Here is a 17,258-nt window from a genome sequence, read left to right on the forward strand (position 1 = left end):
GGTGGCTACCATAAAAACTTTACCAATATGAATAATTTTTGGTAGAGAGATTTGGTACCCTATGAGATTCTAAAATACCAAATTACAGCCACTTTAGATGACAACTATGTCGGAAATCCATAAAATATCGAATTTTAAAGGGTACCATTAGGTGGGAGCCACCTTAAAATGTTGATCAATATGGATGATTTTTGGAATGAAGATTTTATACCAAATGAGAACCCCAAGAACCAAATTACAGGCAATTTGGTTGTAAAACGTGCCCAAGCGCCCATAAAATACCGAAATTTGGAAGGTACCCTTATATGGCGACTACAGTAAAAAGTGAACCAATATTGATAATTTTTGGTATGAAAATTCTCGACCTCGACTAAAATATCAAAATATCAAATTACAGCCAATTTGGTTGAAAAAAGGTGTCGTAAATCCCCAAACTTCGAAGATTAGGGAAAATCGTTATGTGGAGACTACCTTGAAACTTGGGCCAATATTGATCATTTTCGTTATGTAGATTGTGTACACAATGAGAACGCAATATACCAAATTCTAGTCAATTCGGTTGAAAAACTTACCCAAGCACCCCAAAAATATCGAAATTCTGGAGGTACCCTTATATGGAGGCTACCATAAAAACTTGACCAATATGGATAAATTTTGGTATGGGGATTTGGGATCCAGTGCGAACCCGAAATATCAAATTACAGCTAGTTTGGCTAAAAAACTTGCCCAAGCTCCCCGAAATATCGAAATTTGGGACGTACCCTTGTATGGAAGCTAACCCAAAAATTTAATCAATGTGAATAATTTTCGGTATGGGGATTTGGGATCCAAAGCAAACGCGTAATATCAAATTACAGGCAATTCGGTTAGAAAACGAGTCCAAAATCCTCAAAACATCGAAGATTCGGGGATACCATTATATGGAGACTACCCCGAAACTTAGGCCAATATGGATAATTTTTGGTAGAGCGCTTTTATGTCCGATGGGAACACAAAATATCAAATTACAGACAATTCGATAGAAATGCGAGCCTGGAATCCTCAAAATACCGAAATCTGAGGGTACCTTTATATGGGGACTATACTGAAATTTGGGCCAATAAAAATAGTTTTTGGAAGGGTCATTTGTTATATAATGCGAACCCAAGATACAAAAATTCAGCCATTTCGGTTAGCAAACGAACCCAAAATCCTCAAAACATCGAAGATTCGTGGGTACCATTATATGAAGATTACCCTGAAACTTATGCCAATATGGATCATTTTTGGTAGAGCGATTTTATGTCCCTTGAGAACACAATATACCAAATTACAGACAATTCGATAGAAAATAATAATAATAATTTTTGGCTGGGTCATTTGTTATTTCATGCGAACCCAAAATACCCAATCGAAATCTGAGGGGTACCTTTATATGGGGGCTACCCCGAAACTTAGATAAATATTGATATTTTTTGGTAGGTGGATTTGCTATCCAATGCGAACGCGAAATACCCAATTACAGCCAATTCGATAGAAAAATTAGACCAAAAACATCAAAATACCGAAATCTGAGGAGTGCCTTTATATGGGGGCTACCCCGAAGCTCAGACCAATTTTGATAATTATTGGTGGAGAGGTTTGATACTCAATGAGAACCCAAAATACCAAATTACAGACAATTCGATTGAAAAACGTGCCCAAAAACCTCAAAACTTCGAAGATTAGGGGATACCGTTATATGGAGGCTACCCCGAAAGTTAGGCCAATATTGATAATTTTTGGTAGGAAGATTTTCTATCCTATGCGAACCCAAAATACCCAATTACAGCCAATTCGGTTGAAAAACATGCCCAAAATCCTTAAAACTTCGTAAAATAGGGGTTACCTTTATATGGAGACTACCATGAAACTTGGACCAACATTGATAATTTTTGGCAGGGAACATTGCTATCTAATGCGAACCCAAAACACACAATTACAGCCAATTCGATAGAAAACCTGTACCAAAAACTTCAAAATATCGAAATCTGAGGGGTGCCTTTATATGGGGGATACCCCGAAAGTTTGACCAATTTTGATAATTATTGGCGGAGAGGTTTGATACTCAATGAGAACCCAAAATACCAACTGATAGCCAATTCGGTTGAAAAACGTGCCCGAAAACCTCAAAACATCGAAGATTCGGGGGTACCATTATATGGAGATTACCCCGAAACTTAGGTTAATATGGATAATTTTTGGTAGAGCGATTTTATGTCCCTTGAGAACACAATATACCAAATTACAGCCAATTCGATAGAAAAACATGTCTGAAATCCTCAAAATAGAGAAATCTGAGGATACCTTTATATGGGGACTATACCGAAATTTGGGCTAATAATAATAATTTTTGGCAGGGTCATTTGTTATTTCATGCGAACACAAAATACCCAATTACAGCCATTTCGGTTGGAAAATGGGCCCAAAAACCTCAAAACTTCGATGATTAGGGGTTACCGTTATATGGAGACTACCCCGAAACTTAGGCCAATATTGATAATTTTTGGTGGGAATATTTGTTAATCAATTAGAACCCATAATACCAAATTACAGCTAATTTGGCGGAATATCATGGACAAAATCCGCAAAATATCGAAATCTGAGGGGTACCTTTATATGGGGGCCACCCCGAAACTTAGATCAGTATTGATATTTTTTGGTAGGTGGATTTGCTATCCAATGCGAACCAGAAATACCAACTTACAGCAAATTCGGTTGAAAAACGTTCCCAAAAAAGCCTCAAAATTTCGAGGATTAGGAAGTACCGTTATATGGGAGCAACCCCAAAACTTGAACCAATATTGATCATTTTTAGTAGGACAATCTTATATCCGTTGAGACCACAAAATACCAAATTACAGCCAATTCGGTTGAAACCCGTTCCCAAAATCGTCAAAATACCGAAATCTGAGGGTTGCCTTTATGTGGAGACTACCCAGAAAGTTAGGCCAATTTTGATAATTTTTGATGGAGAGATTTGATACTCAATGAGAACTCAAAATATCAAATTTCAGCCAATTTGGTTGAAAAACCAGCCCAAAAACCTCAAAACTTCGAAGATTAGGAGATACCGTTATATGGAGGCTACCCCGAAAGTTAGGCCAATATTGATAATTTTTGGTAGGAAGATTTTCTATCCTATGCGAACCCAAAATACCCAATTACAGTCAATTCGATAGAAAAACTGGACCAAAAACCTCAAAATTCCGAAATCTGAGGGGTGCCTTTATATGGGGGCTACCCCGAAACTTGGGCCAATTTTGATAAATTTTGGTGGAGAGATTTGATACTCAATGAGAACCCAAAATACCAAATTACAGCCAATTCGGTTGAAAAACTTGCCCAAACACCTTAAAATTTCGAAGATTATGGGATACCGTGATATGGAGGCTACCCCGAAAGTTAGGCGAATATTGATAATTTTTGGTAGGGCGATTTTCTATCCAATGCGAACTCAAAATACCAAATTACAGCCAATTCGGTTGGAAAACTTGCCCAAACACCTTAAAACTTCGTAGAATAGGAGTTACCTTTATATGGAGACTACCATGAAACTTGGACCAACATTGATAATTTTTGGCAGGGAGCTTTGCTATCTTATGCGAACCTGAAATACCAAATTCCAGACAATTCGTTTGAAAACCTTGCCCAAGCTCCCCAAAATACCAAAATTCGAGGGTACATTTACATGGAGGCTACCCTAAAATTTTGATCAATATCGATATTTTTTGGTATGAAGGTTTACTATCCAATGCGAACCCACAATACCAAATTACAGTTAATTCGGTTGAAAAATGTCCCCAAGTACCCCAAAAAACGAATATCGGGGTATCTACCCTAAAATATTAACCAATATTAATCAATTTTGGTGGAAAGATTAAACATCAAATGAGAACTCAAAATACCATATTACAGCCAATTCCTTTATTTGTGGCACCTAACCTCCATGAAACCCTCCGAAATACCAAATTCCCACCACATGAAAAAAAAACTCTTCCAAAAATCGATAATTCGATCTTTTTCGATCTTTTCGATCAGTACACCTAATACCATATACCATAGTACAGCCAATTCGTTTATTTGTAGCCCAACCTCCAAGAAACCCCCCGAAATACCAAATTCCCACCACTTGAAATAAGTACTCTTCCAAAAATCGATAATTCAATCCTTTTTTCTCGAACTCCATCATGGAACTATAAACTACATGTTTTCCCCTTTCCAATGGTAAAAGTTCCATGCAAATATCTCCATCCGTTATCGAGTTATGGCCATTTGAAGTTGACCGTCCCGTCAAAATATAGCTACTACCCGCTTCTGGTTGCCTGGTATGGCAAATGGAAAAATCGACGAAATTGCATTCTCCGCAAACTGGGAAAAATGGAGAGGTGTGTGTGCGTGTGTGTGCTTCCATATTAATTCCTTCGGTAATTGTGAGCATACTTTTAGGCGTTATATTAATAATCCGTCTTCCATGATGGACCCTTGGAAAAATAGCTTATTTGTTATTGAAAATGGCATATATGGGTCCAGGTTTGGTATAGGCCTCCCACATAATGCTACCACCTCCCATATAGTCGATATTTTCCGGGATTTTGGGCACATTTTTCAACCGAATTTTGGTTGTATTTTGGGCGATTTGGGTTTTCATTTGGTAGCAAAAGTTCGTACATGAAATTATCAAAAATAGACCAAATTTCGGTATTTTGAGGATTACAAGTTTCGGTGTAGCCTCTATATAAACGTATACCCCAATTTCTTAGCGGTCTGGGCTAATTTTTCAACCGAATTGTCTTAAATTTTCACATTTTTGGTTATCATTGGCTATCAAATCTCTCCATTAAAAATAGTCAATATTGACCCAATTTTTAGGTTAGCCCCTATATATCTGGACCCGAAAATTTGCTATTTTGTAGATCTCAAACATGTCTTCATACCGATTTTGCATTAATTTTACTATTTCCGATTCCTATTTAGTGTTAAATTCTCCCTTTCTAAAAATATTAATTATTGGTACAATTAACGCCTAAAAGTATGCTCAGCATTTGCCCAACTAACGAACTAGAAGCCCACAGCCAACAACAACAATCAGAATTTTTTTGTTTTTGTCCAATTGGAAATTTCTTCATGTTTTCCAATTTGCCATACCAGGCAAACAGAATCATGTAGCAGCTTTATTTTGACAAGAGGGTCAACTTCAAATGGCCATAACTCTATAACGGATGGAGATATTTGGATGGAACTTTCACCATTGGAAAGGGGAAAAAAAAGAAAAAAGTTAAGTAAAAATTATTCAAGGTATGGATTTTTGGAAGAATATTTTAGGTACTGTATAATTAACCGTATTTTGGGTATTTTAAAGATTTTTTTGAGGCAGTTTCCAATCTAAGAGGCTGTAATTTGATATTCGAAGAGATTCTTGGAGGCTTGGTGATAAATAACTTTGTAGAAAAATTTCAATACGGGTCCATGTTTTGACATAGCCTCTGAATAAGGGGTCTATGCCTTATTTGTTGGTTTTTTTAAAGGTTTTAAACACAAGTTCGCATCGAAGAGGCTGTAGACTGGCATTCCGGGCCCATGTAACCTACAGACTGTAAGTATATGTCTTTGTAAAGAAGCATTTGGGATTTTCGGGCTGATACAGTAGTTCCGATTTTCGATATTTTAGCCCTTTTAGGCACATTTTTCAACCGAATTGGCTGTAATTTGATATTTTGGGTTTTCATTGCATAGAAAATCGTTCTACCAAAAATGGTAAATATTGGTCCATTTTTTAGGGTAGCACTCATATGACTGTACCCCCTACAATGTTTGTATTTTGCGGAGCTTGGATACATTTTTCAACCAAATTGGCTGTAATTTGGTATTCGGGATTCTCAGTGGGTAGCAAGTCTCCCCGCCAAAAATTATAAATATCGGACAACTTTTTGGTATAGCCACCATATAATAGTAACCCCGATTTTTTGTATTTTGTGGAGCTTGGGCCCGTTCTTGACCGAATTGGCTGAAATTTGGTATTTTTGGATTCTCATTTGGTAGCAAATCTCCTCACCAAAATCGGCCAACTTTTAAGGGTAATCCTAATATAATGGTTCTTCCCAATATTCGGTATTTTAGGGAGCTTGGACACATATTCCAAACGAATTAGCTGTAATTAGGTATTTTGGGTTCGCATTGGGTAGCAAATCTTCCCACCAAAAATTATCCATATCGGTCACCTTTTTCGTATAGCCACCATATAATGGTACCCCCGAATTTTGGTATTTTGGGGAGCTTGGACACATTTGTCAACCGAATTGAGGTTTTATTAAATAGCAAATCTCACCACCAAAAATTAGCAATATCCGCCAATTTTTAAGGCTATACTATAGTAACATTACTCCCCAATACTCGGCATTTAGGGGAGCTTGAGCCAATTTTTCAACCGAATTTACTGTAATTTGGTATTTTGGGTTCTCATTAGATAGCAAATCTCCCCACCAAAAATTATCAATATCGGCCAACTTTTAAGGGTAGTCCCCATATAATAGTACTCCATAATATTGGGTTCTTTTGGGGGCTTGGACACATTTTTCAACCGAAGTGGATGTAATTTGGTATTTTTGGGTTCTCATTTGGTAGCAAATCTCACCACCAAAAATGATAGATATCGGTCAACTTTTTGGCATAGCCACCATATAATAGTACCCCAGAATTTGGTATATTTTGGGGAGCTTGAGCCCATTTTTCAACCGAATTTACTGTAATTTGGTATTTTGGGGTTTTATTAAGTAGCAAATCTCCCCACCAAAAATTATCAATATCGGACAACTTTTAAGGGTAGTCCCCATGTAATGGCATTCCCCAATATTCGGTATTTTCGGGAGCTTGGACACATTTTTCAACCGAATTGGCTGTAATTTGGTATTTTGGAATCTTATTGGATATAAAATCGTCATACGAAAAATTATTAATATTGGTCCACTTTTTAAGATAGCCGCCATATAAGGCTAACTTAAAAAATTGTGTATTTTGGGGAGCTTGAACACATTTTTCAACCGAATTGGCTGTAATTTGGTATTTTGGGATATCATTGCCTAACAAATCACACCACCAAAAATTATCAATATCGGCCAACTTTTAAGGGTAGTCCCCATATAATGGTGCTCGCTAATATTCGGCATTTTGGGGAGCTTGAACACATTTTTCAACCGAATTGACTGTAATTTGGTATTTTGGGGTTTTATTAAATAGCAAATCTCACCACCAAAAATTATCAATATTGATCAAATTTTTGGCATAGTCCCCATATAAGGTTACCTCCTTAATGTCGGTATTTTGGGGAGCTTGGACACGTTTATCAACCGAATTAGCTATAATTTGGTATTTTGGATTCTCACACTTTCCACCAAAAATTATCAAAATTGATCCATTTTTTTCTATATAGCTCCCATGTAACCATATCCCCGATTTTCGATATTTTGAGGATTCTGGGCACGTTTTTACAGACCGAATTGTCTTTAATTTGGTATTTTGAGTTCTCATTGGATGGCAACTCTCTACACCAAAAATTTTCCATATTGGTTAATGTTTCAGGGTAGCCTCCATTCAAAATTTAACCTCAATTTTCGATATTTTGAGGATTTTGAGCACGTTTTTCAACCGAATTTGCTAAAATTTCGTATTTTGGGTTCTCATAAAGTATTAAAACTTCAAACCAAAATGGATCAATATTGGTCCATTGTTTACGATAGCTCCCATGTAACGATATTCCCGATTTTCGATATATTGAGGATTTTCGGCACGTTTTTCAACCAAATTGGCTGTAATTTGGTATTTGGGGTTCTTATTGGGTAGCAATTCTTCCCACCAAAAATTATGAATATCGGTTAAAGTTTCAGTATAGCCTCCATATAAAGGTATCTCCGATTTTCGATATTTTAGGGATTTTAGGCACATTTTTCAACTTAATTGTCTGTAATTTTATATTTTATGTTCGGATTGAGTAGTAAGTCGCCCCACAACAAAATTTAATTTTTGATCCCATTTTTAGGATAGTTCCCATATAACGTTACCGTCGATTTTCGATATTTTGCTTATTTTGGGTACGTTTTTCAACCAAATTGTCTATAATTTGGTATTTTGGTTTCGCATATGTTCCATATTCGTTAAAGTTTCAGGGTAGCATCCATATAAAGTTACCCTCGATTTTCGATATTCTGAGGGTTTTGAGAACGCTTTTTAACCAAATTGGCTGAAATTTCGTATTTTGGGGATATCATAAGGTATTAAAACTGTATACCAAAAATTATCAATATTAGTCCATTTTTTAGGCTATCTACCTATAACGTTAACCCCGATATTCGATATTTTGTGGATTTTCGCCACGTTTTTCAACCGAATTGGCTGAAACTTCGTATTTTGGGTTCGCATTGGGTTGAAAACCTCGGCACCAAAAATTACCAATATTGGTGCACTTTTTAGGGTATCTCCAATATAAAGATACCCTCAATTTTCGATATTTTGCGGATTTTGAGCAAGTTTTTCAATCGAATTGGCTGTAATTTGATATTTTTAATTCACATTGGGTAGCAAATCTCTGCCGCAACAATTTTGAATATTGGTTAAAATTTCAGGGTAGTTTCAATATAAGGGTACCTCCGATTTTCGATATTTTGAGAGTTTTCAGCACATTTTTCAATCGAATTGTTTGTAATTTGATATTTTGAGTGCTCATAAAATATTAACATTTCATATCAAAAATTATCAATATCAGTCTATTTTTTAGAATAGTTCCCATTTAACGATATCCCCGATTTTTGATATTTTGAGGATTTTAAGACGGATTTTCGGCCAAAATTGTTGCAATTTGATATTTTGGATTCTCGTACGGTAGCAAATCTCTCAACTTAAAATTTTTAATATAGTCTACAGTTTCGGGGTATCGCCGATTTGACATTTAATACTTTTCCCAAATCGTACCAAAATGTCCCATTGTCCTTCAATTTAGTTGGTTGGTGTTAATGAAAAAAATATTCTTCATCGAATTTCACTATGGGTCACTGAACAAAAGAAATCGGTATATATAATTTTGATCGGAGAAATAGCACCTATAATCCGACTTTATAAATTAATTAGGTTTTCCTCCGGATTTATCCAGTGATTTCATATTGGAGTCAAATTCTCTCACAATACTTCAAATTAGGGTGATGATACCAAAGGGGCAAATATTCTATATCAGATTTCAGTATAAGTCTCCTAATGTCGGAAATCGGTATATATAATATATATCTGTGAAATATCGATACCAAATTAAGAATATAAAAAAATAGTTATATATAGATAATATTTCATACTTGTCTTCAAATTGTACCAAAATATCCCACTGTTCGTCAATTTAGGTGGTTGATGTGAATGGAAAAAATATACCTCATCGAATTTCACTATGGGTCACCGAACAAAAGAAATCGGTGTATATAACTTATATCGGAGAAATAGTAGCTACAACCTGACTAAGTAAAAATAATTATTACTTGAAAAAGGTCGATATAAATTTTTTTACTATTTATCAATATATGCCAAAATGTCCCACTGTTCGTCAATTTAGGTGGTCGGTGTTAATGGAAAAAATATACCTCATCGAATTTCACAATGGGTCACTGAACAAAAGAAATCGGTGTATATAACTTATATCGGAGAAATAGTAGCTACAATCCGATTATTTGAATAAATAAAGGGTTTCTCGCTGATTTATCAAGAGTTATCAATCTGGAGTCAAATACTACCACAATACTTCAAATTAGGGTGATGATACCAAAGGGGCAAATATTCTATATTAGATTTTAGTATAAGTCTCCTAATGTCGGAAATCGGTATATATAATATATATCTGTGAAATATCGATACCAAATTAAGAATATAAAAAAATAGTTATATATAGATAATATTTCATACTTGTCTTCAAATTGTACCAAAATATCCCACTGTTCGTCAATTTAGGCGGTTGATGTTAATGGAAAAAATATACCTAATCGAATTTCACTATGGGTCACTGAACAGAAGAAATCGGTGTATATAACTTATATCGAAGAAATAGTACCTACAACCTGACTAAGTAAAAATAATTATTACTTGGAAAATGTTGATATAATTTTTTTTACTATTTTTCATGTTATGCCAAAATGTCCCACTGTTCGTCAATTTAGGTGGTCGGTGTTAATGGAAAAAATATACCTCATCGAATTTCACAATGGGTCACCGAACAAAAGAAATCGGTGTATATAACTTATATCGGAGAAATAGTAGCTACAACCTGACTAAGTAAAAATAATTATTACTTGGAAAATGTTGATATAAATTATTTACTATTTATCAATATATGCCAAAATGTCCCACTGTTCGTCAATTTAGGTGGTCGGTGTTAATGGATAAAATATTCCTCATCGAATTCTACTATAATTCTCCAAATAATAAAAATCGGTAAATATAATATTTATCAGTAAAATATAGCTACCAATATGATTATAACAAAAAAAATATATTTTTGGTGCTTATTTCATTATTTGTTCCAATTTATGCCAAAATTGCCCACTGTAACTCAATTTAGGCAGTTGGTATCAATGAAAAAAATATTCCTTATCGAATTCTACTATAGGCCTCCGAACAATATAAATCGTCATATACATAATTTATGTGCAAATAATCGGTATTTTTTTGGAAATATAAAAAATATATTTTTGTGATTTATTTTCTGAAATGTTTGCAATATATTGCATTTTGTACCACTGTACATCAATTTAGGTGTTTGGTGTCAATGGAAATAATATTCTTCATCAAATTCTGTAATATGTCTCCGAACAATATAAATCGCCAGATATAATATTTATGTGTAAAAAAATCGATATTAAATTGAAAATATACCAAAAAAAGTTTTTTTTGTGATTTATTTTCTGAAATGTTCGCAATAAATGGCATTTTGTCCCACTGTACTTCAATTTAGGCGATTGGTATGAATGGATAAAATATTCCTCATCGAATTCCACTATAGGTCTCCAAAGAAAATAATTCGCCAGACGCAATATTTATATATAAAAAATCGGTATTAATTTAGAAATATACAAAAAATGTATTTTTGTGATTTATTTTCCGAAATGTTCGCAATAAGTGGACTTTTGTCCCACTGTTCTTCAATTTAGGTGTTTGGTGTCAATGGATAAAATATTCCTCATCAAATTTTACAATATGACTCCGAACTATATAAATCTCCATATATAATATTTATATATAAAAAATTAAAAAAAAAATAATTTAAATATATACAAAGAAAGTATTTTTGTGATTTATTTTCTGAATTGTTCACAATAAATGACATTTTGTACCACTGTACATCAATTTAGGTGTTTGGTGTCAATGGAAATAATATTCCTCATCGAATTCTACTATAGGTCTCCGAACAATATAAATCGCCATATATAATATTTATATATAAAAAATCGGAATTAAATAGAAAATATAAAAAATATATATATTTTTTTTATTTTCTGAAATAATTGTAAAATGTCATATTTTGCCCCACTGTATTACAATTTAGGTAATTGATTTCAATGGAAAAAATATTCCTTATCAAATTCCACTATAAGTCTCCATAGAAAATAATTCGGCATATATAATATTTATGTGTAAAAAATCGGTATTAATTTGGAAATATACAAAAAATGTATTTTTGTGATTTATTTTCTGAAATGTTTGCAATAAATGGCATTTTGTACCACTGTTCTTCAATTTAGGTAATTGATGTTAATGGAAAAAATATTCCTTATCGAATTCTACCATAAGTCTCCGAACAATATAAATCGCCATATATAATATTTATATATTAAAATCGGTATTAATTTAGAAATACACAAAAAAATATTTTTGTGATTTATTTTCTGAAATGTTCACAATAAATGGCATTTTGTACCACTGTACATCAATTTAGGTGTTTGGAGTCAATGGAAATAATATTCCTCATCGAATTCTACAATAGGTCTCCGAACAATATAAATCTCCATATATAATATTTATATATAAAAAATCGGAATTAAATAGAAAATATAAAAAATATATATATTTTTTTTTATTTTCTGAAATAATTGTATTATATCATATTTTGCCCCACTGTATAACAATTTAGGTAATTGATGTCAATGGAAAAAATATTCCTTATCAAATTCCACTATAAGTCTCCATAGAAAATAATTCGGCATATATAATATTTATGTGTAAACAATCGGTATTAATTTGGAAATATACAAAAAATGTATTTTTGTGATTTATTTTCTGAATTGTTCACAATAAATGGCATTTTGTACCACTGTTCATCAATTTAGGTGTTTGGTGTCAATGGATAAAATATTCCTCATCAAATTCTGCAATATTTCTCCGAACAATATAAATCGCCATATTTAATATTTAAGTGTAAAAAAATCGATATTAAATTGAAAATATACAAAAAATGTATTTTTGTGATTTATTTTCTGAATGGTTCACAATAAATGGCATTTTGTACCACTGTTCATCAATTTAGGCGATTGGTATCAATGGATAAAATATTCCTCATCGAATGCTAGTATAGGTCTCCGAACAATATAAATCGCCATATATAATATTTTTGTGTAAAAATCGATATTAAATTGAAAATATTAAAAAATATTGATTTTGTTTAATTTTCTGAAATGTCTTCAAAATATGGCATTTTTTACCACTGTACATCAATTTAGGTGTTTGGTTTCAATGGAAATAATATTCTTCATCGAATTCCACTATAGGTCTCCGAACAATATAAATCTCCATATATAATATTTATGTGTAAAAAATCGATATTAATAGAAAATATAAAAAATAAATATATTTTTTTAATTTTCTGAAATGTTTGCAAAATATGACATTTTGTCCATCTGTATTACAATTTAGATAGTTGGTGTCAAGGGAAAAAATAATCCTCATCGAATTTCAATATAAGTCTCCGAACAAAGCAAATTGCTATTTGCAATATATATCAGTGAAATATCATTTGCAATTTTAATTATTTCTTTGGGATTTTTTATTTTTAATTCTATTAATGAATTATTTTAAAAATGTTTGATATATGTTTTTTATAAATATAAACTGCAAAGCTTTCACTTTAAGGATTTTTAATAAGAAAATTATTTACCACTCGATCTATCTATCACTCATTCTATCTTAAAAAAAAAATAATATATTAATAAATAATAGTACTATATAACCTGCAAGCTTCCAATGTATGAATACAAATGAATGAATACAATTAAAATAACAGATAGAGATAAAAACAAAAATAAAATTTAAATTAATAAAAATTCTGACTAATTATCAATTTCATATACTATTCACAAAATACACACTTAAAGAAAATATGCGACGTTTTTTTAAAATTCTTATTTTTTTTTAATTTTTTAAGGAATATTTTTTATTTTAATTTAATTTTTGAAATAATTAAATTTAAAAAAAAAATAATTATTTTAATATATTAATTAAATTCATTTTTAAAATTCATGTTTTTTTATTTTTTTAAGGAATATATTTTTTAATTTAATTTTTGAAATAATTAAATTAAAAAAATTAATTATTTTAATATATTAATTAGTTAAATTAATTAGTTTTAAGAGCGACAAACATTTGAGTTACTAAAAAATATGGTCTTAAATAATAAACTATAATAAACATTAATTCATTTCTTATATATGTTTTAAATACAAATATATAAAAATAAATAAATTTCAATTTATATGTAATTTAATTATTATTTTACCTAACTAATAAAATAACTTCAAATACAAATAAATGCCTTATTTTTTATCACTTGATGAAATTATTCTTTTTTGTTGGAAATTAATTTTATAAAAATAAATTATTAAAAATAAACATAAATTAGTTAAATTTTTAATAGCTTAAATATGTTTGGCTTTCAAGAAACTTAATTCCTATTTAGTAAAAATAATATTTTAGAAAAAAAAATCAAATAGAAAACTAAAAAAAAAATTAATTCGTTATTTTTTTTATTTAAAAAAAATATTTGTTTTTAAATAAAAATTATTTTTTTTAATAAACAATATTTTTTTATTAAAAAAATATATATTTCATAATTATAACACATTTTTGTAAATCAAAATTGTTTTTAATTAAAAATTATTTTTTTAACTAAAAAAAACTATTTGTTTTTAAATAAAAATGATTTTTTTAATAAACAATATTTTTTTATTAACAAAATATATATTTCATAATTATAACACATTTTTGTAAATCAAAATTGTTTTTAATTAAAAATTATTTTTTTAACTAAAAAAATATTTGTTTTTAAATAAAAATTATTTTTTTAATAAAAAAAAATATTTTTTTTTAATAAACAATATTTTTTATTAAAAAATATATATTTCATAATTACAACACATTTTTGTAAATCAAAATTTTTTTTAATTAAAAATTATTTTTTTTAACTAAAAAAATATTTGTTTTTAAATAAAATTAATTTTTTTTTAATAAACAATATTTTTTATTAAAAAAATATATATTTCATAATTATAACATGTTTTTGTAAATCATAATTTTTTTAATTAAAAATAATTTTTTTAACTAAAAAAAAATTTGTTTTTAAATAAAAATTATTTTTTTTTTAATAAACAATATTTTTTATTACAAATATATATATTTTATAATTATAACACGTTTTTGTAAATCAAAATTTTTTTTAATTAAAAATAATTTTTTTTAACTAAAAAAAAATTTGTTTTTCAATAAAAATGATTTTTTTAACAAACAATATTTTTTTATTAAAAAAATATATATTTCATAATTATAACACATTTTTGTAAATCAAAAAATTTTTGTTAATTAAAAATTATTTCTTTAACTAAAAAAAAATATTTGTTTTTAAATAAAGATTATTTTTTTTTATAAACAATATTTTTTATTAAAAAATATATATATTTCATAATTATAACACATTTTTGTAAATCAAAATTTTTTTTAATTAAAAATTATTTTTTTAACTAAAAAAAATATTTGTTTTTCAATAAAAATTATTTTTTTAATAAACAATATTTTTTATTAAAAATATATATATTTTATAATTATAACACATTTTTGTAAATCAAAATTGTTTTTAATTAAAAATTATTTTTTTAACTAAAAAAAATATTTGTTTTTAAATAAAAATTATTTTTTTAATAAAAAAAATATTTTTTTTAATAAACACTATTTTTTATTAAAAAATATATATTTCATAATTACAACACATTTTTGTAAATCAAAATTTGTTTTTTAATTAAAAATTATTTTTTTAACTAAAAAAAATATTTGTTTTTAAATAAAAATTATTTTTTTTAATAAACCATATTTTTTATTAAAAATATATATATATTTCATAATTATAACACATTTTTGTAAATCAACATTTTTTATTAATTAAAAATTATTTTTTAACTAAAAAAATATTTGTTTTTAAATAAAAATTATTTTTTTTAATAAAAAAAAATATTTTTTTTAATAAACAATATTTTTTATTAAAAAATATATATTTCATAATTACAACACATTTTTGTAAATCAAAATTTTTTGTTAATTAAAAATTATTTTTTTAACTGAAAAAAATATTTGTTTTTCAATAAAAATAATTTTTTTAATAAACAATATTTTTTATTTAAAAAATATATATTTCATAATTATAACACATTTTTGTAAATCAAAAAATTTTTTTTAATTAAAAATTATTTTTTTTAACTAAAAAAAATATTTGTTTTTAAATAAAAATGATTTTTTTGACAAACAATATTATTTATTAAAAATATATATTTCATAATTACAATACATTTTTGTAAATCAAAATTTTTTAAATTAAAAATTTTTTTTAACTTAAAAAAAATATTTGTTATTTAAAAAATTATTTTTTTATTTTTTTTAAATAAACAATATATATTTCATAATTATAACACATTTTTGTAAATCAAAAATTTTTTTTAATTAAAAATTATTTTTTTTTATCTAAAAAAAATATGTGTTTTTCAATAAAAATTATTTTTTTTTAATAAACAATATTTTTTATTAAAAAAAATATATATATTTCATAATTAAAAATAATTTTTTTTTAACTAAAAAAAATATTTGTTTTTAAATAAAAATTATTTTTTTAATAAACAATATTTTTTATTTAAAAAATGTATATTTCATAATTATAACACATTTTTGTAAATCAATTTTTTTTTAATTAAAAAAATATAGTTTTAATTTAAATTTTGTTTTTAAATATTTATTTGTTTTTGTATGTATAAAAAATAATCTTTTTAATAATTTTTTTTTTTAATTAAATTTCCATATGTTAATGGCTAGCACAATAATTTAAACTATTGCCATATTAAATATATGTATTATTAAAAATAAATACATTAATTTCAATTAATAAAATTTAATAAAAAAACATAAATATATTATATATTTTTTATTAATTATTTGTTGTAAAAAATACATTTTTTTAAATATTTTTGCCATGAACAAAAAAAATCTACGTAGCTAAATTCAATATACTAAAAGCAATAGTCTCTAACAAATAATACTTCACTATAATCATATACATATATTAAAAAAAAAAATATAAATAATTTTATAAAAAAAAATATTTTCAATATTTTTTGTACTAATTTGCTTCTGTACTCACATACAAAAATCTTACAAAAATCTTAAAAAAAATTTCATTCATACAAAACAAAATTTATATACAAACAACAATGACATTAAATAAATTTATAAACAAAATCATCAATAATTTAAAAAATAAATTAAAAAACATTAATAATTTAAAAAAAAAAAATATAAAAAATAACAAAAATTTTCTATAGCAATGTAAGCCATTAATAAAAACTGACAAATGAATTTGAAAACATGAAACTTGAAATGAACTTATATTAAAAAATAATAAATTAAACAAAAAATATTAAAAACATAGAAATAAAATAAAATTTAAAAACTTTAAGAAATAAATTAAATTAAAAAATAAATAAATAACTAAAAGTAACAAAAGATTTAGTAAAATAATTAAAACATTATTATAAATATTTAATAATAACATACAAAAAAATCTTTAAGAATTGTTTGCCTATATAATTATTTAAAACAAATATATATTAATAATAAAAAGAATAAACAAAAAATATTTAATTATATATAAACAAAAATTGATTCCTTTTTTCTTTAAGTTTAAATAA

The sequence above is a fragment of the Musca vetustissima genome, unplaced genomic scaffold (genome assembly GCF_032173495.1).
Source record: "Musca vetustissima isolate MV318-11 ecotype Yass unplaced genomic scaffold, APGP_CSIRO_Mvet_v1 utg187189, whole genome shotgun sequence".
NCBI classification, from domain to species: domain Eukaryota; kingdom Metazoa; phylum Arthropoda; class Insecta; order Diptera; family Muscidae; genus Musca; species Musca vetustissima.